Source organism: Orcinus orca, chromosome 8, assembly GCF_937001465.1.
Source record: "Orcinus orca chromosome 8, mOrcOrc1.1, whole genome shotgun sequence".
NCBI lineage: Eukaryota > Metazoa > Chordata > Mammalia > Artiodactyla > Delphinidae > Orcinus > Orcinus orca.
In genome coordinates, this window is record NC_064566.1 from 86,981,237 (window position 1) to 86,988,733 (window position 7,497).

Consider the following 7,497-nt stretch of genomic DNA (forward strand, 5'->3'; position numbering starts at 1 on the left):
CTTACTAAATGTCAGAAAGAAATAGAAATGTTCTAAACTAGGACCCCACTCCTAATTCCTTACAAAATAAGTTAGAATGCATACATTTTATAGAAAAAAGCTTTAAAATGATGTAAATATAATAACATTCAAAATCTAAATTTCATTTGGTAGGAATGGTTAAGAGATAACACTCAGAAAGACAGCTAAGGTGCCGTGTTGAAAGCAGCTGAAATGTTACTGCCGGTACATGAAATCATTTCAGTAAGGAATTTACTTCAGAAATAGGGGCGAAGAATTATAGAATAATGCACAAGTCAACACTGTTAGAGCTAACACATCATCTACGCTAACAATGATGTACAGCAGCAAAGATAATCCAAAAATCTTTTATATTTGCTTTTGTATTATATCAGTAGATATATCTTCCCAATTGTATTTCAGATTTGTTTCCCTTTTTGGATATTAATTACCTGATGGATGGGGGAACATACCCAATAGCAATGTCAAGGGCACAGGGAAGCCAGGGAGATAAAATTTTGCCAGAGATCATCTACAAAACAAATTGTGTCTGTAAATGAGTAGGAGGTGTGGCCTGGAACCCTGAGAGTATGGAGGGGAGTGAGGCCAAGCACTTTATTGATGGTTCTGCCATCCATCAGCCCCAACAAGTGGCCCAGGGAGAAGCGTGGTTGCAAACATGCCTACTCACTGCAATCTCTCTCCTTTCCCTCAGGCACACAACTAACCTCTTCAGAGCTATCATGGTTAGAGCATTGTGGAGGACCAGCCTCCTGAGAAAGGACCACCTGAGTCCTGGATGAGAGCCTCCTGGGTCTCTTTGGGGCCAGAGAAATCCTGAAAATACACATCACCCATATATGTTTTGAGACATGCTTTAGATGTTTATTTTTAGAAGCCCTGCAACTACTTGAAAAATTGAATGTATTGCAGAATAGAGTTATGGCCAATGGTGGCAGAGTCTACATGAAGTCTCTGCTTCATGGTCTTCTGGGAAAAACCCTTCAACTGTTGGCTATACTGTTCAGTATAACTGTGTAGCTCATTGTGTTTTTGAACATGTTGGTGGTGCTGTCATGTATTCTGGACTATCAATGGAGCCTACAATTCAAAATTCAGATGTTAAAATATTTGCAAATTTGCAGAGAATCTTAATTGACATTTTTATGACATCCAAAAAGGTGACACTGTGATTGCAAAAAGCCCAAGTGATCCAAAATCAAATTTTTGTAAAAGAGTAATTGGTTTGAAAGGAGACAAAATCCCCAGCAATAGTCCATCAGGTTTCTTTAAAAGCTATAATTATGTGCCAATAGATCATGTTTGGTTAGAAGGTGGTAATCTACACAATTCTACAGATTGCAAGTACTTTGAACCTATTCCATGTAGACTAATAAGAGGATGTGTCTTCTTTAAGATTTGGCCTCTGAGTGATTTGGATTTCTACCTGAAGGCCGTAATGGACACAAATTTTACAATGATTAGCAAGCATTTATTCTTTGACTTGCTTATTGTCTCCTGTTCAAGTGAATTTATTATTGTCACTGAAATCATATACTTACCAATAAAATACTATTCAAAAAAATAAAAACCAAGTACTCCCAAATTGGGGGGGGGGGCAAGTCTAAAGAAAGCTAATATAAATCAATTGAAAATGAATGCGCTAAGCCACATGCTGAGAAGAATTTGAAAAGAAATCTTTCTTATTCTTAAGAAGGAGATGAACTGCAATTTATGTAAAAATTCTTCTTAATCTTTTAAATTCTAGGGAAGGTAACAGTGGAACAACTAGTTTCAAATCTCTTCCCAGACACAGACAAAATCATAAAAGTAAAATATAGGAAACAATTCCTCAGTACTGAAAGTAAGGCATGTTGTCAACAAACAAGGAAGATTATCTGACCTATAAGGTAAAAGGATAAACAGGATCAGAAGATCTCACTAAAAAACAATTCAGTTTTCCCTGGAAGTACAGGGTTACAGGAAGAGAGTAAAGCAAATCTTGACAAGTTTCACCAGCAATCCCTAATAATGAGGGATGAGGGCAAGAGGTGAGTGCAGCAATGGATGGATCTGTGGATTCAGAGGCTGGGGCAGGTGGGAAAAGCAAGCCCTGGGTAGAGCAGAAAACTGTGCAGCAACTCAGCTTGCTGCGCCTGGGTTCTCGATAGCAGAGTGGACGCATTTTGACCTGGAGAAACATTTCCTGAAATGGGGAAGGAGGCAGGACCCTCAATCTCACTCTGACAGAGCAGGAAGGATGGTGGAGAAAGATGAAGGTCAGTCCTTGTGAAGGCACATTTGTACGGGCTCTAACTGCAGCGTATATGGAGCAGGGAGGCCCATGAAGCTCGCTCCAAGCTTTCTCTCGTCCAAAATTTTACCTTCTTGGCCATTTCCTCCCGATACATTAAAATGCATTCCCAAATTACAATAGAAATAATTGGGAACATTGTAGAGGGACAGCCCTCCAAAATGACAAGTCACTCTCCCAGTCTGGAGGGTAAAATCTCTGGGGAAGATCCTAGAGAAAGCTATACCCACCTTGTGTACTTGGAGTTAGTGGTCGGGCTAAACAAAATGCCAAATGTAAAATATCTGGCCTCAGGTACAATAATTTCAGCAGAGTGGAAACACAACTTCTGAGACAAACGTATAAATTTCCCCTCTTCCTGACCCACATGTGACCCCGTTCCCTCCCTACCCTATTCAGGCTACTGAATGATTGAATTGATAACATTATCCAACAACATCCAGTCCTCCAGGTTATCTATGAGGAAAAATTATTTTAAAAAACAGACTGGAGTCAGACAGCTTCTTTGCAATATTGAATGCCAAAAAAAAGGGAATCATTAATTTTTAAGGGAAATAGCTATAACACTGAGTCAGTAATGAACATAACACAGTATAGAACATAATACTGAGTTCTGTAACTCAGTAAAGTGTCCTTTCATATAGAGGTAACAGGAAAATCAAATATGCAAATCTTCAGAAGGTGTACAACCCATATACTCTACTCAGAAAAATGACTTGAGATTAGGTACCAGTGGCCAAGAGGAGATGCAAATAAAGAAGTAACAGATGGAGATTCACTGGTATGAAAGGCCCAGAGACATGAACTAAAACACAACCAGGAGGAGGAGCTTCAAGATGGCGGAAGAGTAAGACGCGGAGATCACCTTCCTCCCCACAAATACATCAGAAATACATCTACACGTGGAACAACTCCTACAGAACACCTACTGAACGTTGGCAGAAGACCTCAGACCTCCCAAAAGGCAAGAAAGTCCCCACGTACCTGGGTAGGGCAAAAGAAAAAAGGAAAAACAGAGACAAAGAATAGGAACGGGACCTGCACCAGTGGGAGGGAGCTGTGAAGGAAGAAAAGTTTCCACCCATTAGGAAGACCCTTCACGGGTGGAGACTGCGGCTGGCGGAGCGGGGAAGCTTCGGAGCCGCGGAGGAGAGCACAGCAACAGGGCTGCGGAGGGCAAAGCGGAGAGATTCCCGCAGAGGATTGGTACCGACCAGCACTCACCAGCCCGAGAGGCTTGTCTGCTCACCCACCGGGGCGGGCGGCGGCTGGGAGCTGAGGCTCGGGCTTCGGAGGTCGGATCCCTGGGAGAGGACTGGGGTTGGCTGTGTGAACACAGCCTGAATGGGGCTAGTGCTCCACGGCTAGCCGGGAGAGAGTCCGGGAAAACGTCTGGAGTTGCCGAAGAGGCAAGAGACTTTTTCTTGCCTCTTTGTTTCCTGGTGCGGGAGGAAAGAGGATTAAGAGCGCTGCTTAAAGGAGCTCCAGAGAAGGGCGCGAGCCGCGGCTATCAGCATGGACCCCAGAGACGGGCATGAGACACTAAGGCTGCTACTGCCGCCACCAAGACTGTGTGCGAGCACAGGTCACTATTCACACCTTCCCTCCCGGGAGTCTGTGCAGCCCGCCACTGCCAGAGTCCCGTGATCCAGGGACAGCTTCCCCGGGAGAACACACGGCACGCCTCAGGCTGCTGCAACGTCCCACCGGTCTCTGCAGCGACAGGCTCGCCCCGCATTCCGTACCCCTCCCTCCCCCTGGCCTGACTGAGCCAGAGCCCACGAATCAGCTGCTCCTTTAACCCCGTCCTGTCTGAGCGAATAACACATGGCCTCAGGCGACCTACTTGCACAGGCAGGATCAAATCCAAAGCTGAATCCCAGGAGCTGTGTCAACAAACAAGAGAAAGGAAAATATCTCCCAGAAGCCTCAGGAGCAGCAGATTAAATCCCCACAGTCAACCTGATGTACCCTGCATCTGTGGAATACCTGAATAGACAACAAATCATCCCAAATTGAGGAGGTGGACTTTGCGGGCAAGGATATTTTTTTTTTCCATTTTTCCCTTTTTGTGAGTGTGTATGTGTATGCTTCTGTGTGTGATTTTGTCTGTGTAGCTTTACTTTTACCATTTGTCCTAGGGTTCTATCTGTCCGTTTTGTTTTTGTTTTTGTTTTTGTTTTTTAGTATACTCTTTAGTGCTTGTTATCATTGGTGGGTTTCTTTTTTGGTTTGGTTGGCCTCTTATTTCTTATTTTTAATTACTTAAAATTTTTTTTAAATAGTTTTTGTTCTTTATTTTAATAATGTTTTTATTTTAGTTTAGTTTAGTTTATCTTCTTTCTTTCTTTCTTTCCTCTTTCTTTCTTTCTTTCTTTCTTTCTTTCTTTCTTTTCTTTTCTTTCTCCCTTTTATGCTGAGCCGTGTAGATGACAGGCTGTTGGTGCTCCAACCAGGCATCAGGGCTGTGCCTCTGAGGTGGGAGAGCCAAGTTCAGGACATTGGTCCACCAAAGACCTCCCAGCTCCATGTAATATCCAATGGCAAAAAATCCCAGAGATCTCCATCTCAACGTCAAGACCCAGCTCCACTCAATGACAAGCAAGCTACAGTGCTGGACACCCTATGACAAAGAACTAGCAAGACAGGAACACAACCCCACCCATTAGCAGAGAGGCTGTCTAAACTCATAATAAGGTCACAAACACCCCAAAACACACCGGCAGACGTGGACCTGCCCACCAGAAAGACAGGATACAGCCTTATCCACCAGAACACAGGCACTAGTCCCCTCCACCAGGAAGCCTACACAACCCCCTGAACCAAACTTAGCCACTGGGGGCAGACAACAAAAAACAACGGGAACTACGAACCTGCAGCCTGTGAGAAGGAGACCCCAAACACAGTAAGTTAAGCAAAATGAGAAGACAAAGAAACACACAGCTGATGAAGGAGCAAGGTAAAAACCCACCAGACCTAACAAATGAAGAGGAAATAGGAAGTCTACCTGAAAAAGAATTCAGAATAATGATAGTAAAGATGATCCAAAATCTTGGAAATAGAATGGAGAAAATAAAAGAAATGTTTAACAAGGACCTAGAAGTAAAGAGCAAACAAACAATTAAGAACAACACAATACATGAAATTAAAAATTCTCTAGAAGAGATCAATAGCAGAACAACTGAGGCAGAAGAACGGATAAGTGACCTGGAAGATAAAGTGGTGGACATAACTACTGCAGAGCATAATAAAGAAAAAAGAATGAAATGAATTGAGGACAGTCTCACAGACCTCTGGGACAATATTAAACACACCAACATTAGAATTATAGGGGTCCCAGAAGAAGAAAACAAAAAGAAAGGGACTGAGAAAATATTTGAAGAGATTATAGTTGAAAACTTCCCTAATATGGGAAAGGAAATAGTTAATCAAGTCCAGGAAGCACAGAGCACCCATTTATGACAAAAACCCTCCAGAAAGTAGGCATAGAGCGAACTTACCTAAACATAATTAAGGCCATATATGACAAAAACCCCAGCCAACATCATTCTTAATGGTGAATTCTGAAACCATTTGCTCTAAGATCAGGAACAAGACAGAGTTGTCCACTCTCACCACTATTATTCAATATAGTTTTGGAAGTTTTAGCCACAGCAATCAGAGAAGAAAAAGAAATAAAAGGAATCCAAATTGGAAAAGAAGAAGTAAAACTGTCACTGTTTGCAGATGACATGATACTATACATTGAGAATCCTAAAGATGCTACCAGAAAACTACTGTGGGTAATCAATGAATTTGGTAAAGTAGCAGGATACAAAATTAATGCACAGCAATCTCTTGCCTTCCTATACATTAATGATGAAAAATCTGAAAGAGAAATAAAGGAAACACCCCCATTTACCACTGCAACAAAAAGAATAAAATGCCAAGGAGTAAACCTACCTAAGGAGGCAAAACACCTGTATGCAGAAAAGTATAAGACACTGATGAAATAAATTAAAGATGATACAGATGGAGAGATATGCCATGTTCTTGGATTGGAAGAATCAACATTGTGAAAATGACTCTACTACCTAAAGCAATCTACAGATTCAATGCAATCCCTATCAAATTACCAATGGCATTTTTCACAGAACTAGAACAAAATATTTCACAATTTATATGAAAACACACAAGACCCCGAATAGTCAAAGCAATCTTGAGAAAGAAATATGGAGCTGGAGGAATCAGGCTCCCTGACTTCAGACTGTACTACAAAGTTACAGTAATCAAGACAGTATGGTATTGGCACAAAACCAGAAATATAGATCAACGGGACAGGATAGAGAGCCCAGAGATAAACGCATGCACGTATGGTCACATTATCTTTGATAAAGGGTACATTGTATACAATGGAGAAGACAGTCTCTTCAATAAGTGGTGTTGGGAAAACTGGACAGCTACATGTAAAAGAATGAAATTAGAACACTCCCTAACACCATACACAAAAATAAACTCAAAATGGATTAAAGACCTAAATGTTAAGGCCAGACACTATCAAACTCTTAGAGGAAAACATAGGCAGAACACTCTATGACATAAATCTCAGCAAGATCCTTTTTGACGCACCTCCTAGAGAAATGGAAATGAAAACAAAAATAAACAAATGGGACCTAATGAAACTTCAAAGCCTTTGCACAGCAAAGGAAACCATAACCAAGATGAAAAGACAACCCTCAGAATATGAAAATATATTTGCAAATGAAGCAACTGACAAAGGATTAATCCCAAAAATTTACAAGCAGCTCATGCAGCTCAATATTAAAGAAACAAACAACCCAATCCAAAAACAGGCAGAAGACCTAAATAGAGATTTCTCGAAGGAATATACACAGATTGCCAAAAAACATATGAAATAATGCTCAACATCACTAATCATTAGAGAAATGCAAATCAAAACTACAATGTGATATCATCTCACACCAGTCAGAATGGCCATCATCAAAGAATCTACAAACAATAAATGCTGGAGAGGGTGTGGAGAAAAGGGAACCCTCATACTCTCTTGGTGGGAATGTAAATTGGTACAGCCACTATGGAGAACAGTATGGAGGTTCCTTAAAAAACTACAAATAGAACTACCATACGACCCAGGAATCCCAGTACTGGGCATATAGCCTGAGAAAACCATATTTCAAAAAGAG

General features: G+C 41.3%; 1 pseudogene; it reads left to right on the forward strand.

The window, feature by feature from the left end:
- Nucleotides 1-942: 942 nt before the first annotated feature.
- LOC101274552 (mitochondrial inner membrane protease subunit 1-like) lies at nucleotides 943-1,485 on the forward strand (annotated as a pseudogene).
- The last annotated feature ends 6,012 nt before the right edge of the window (nucleotides 1,486-7,497 follow it).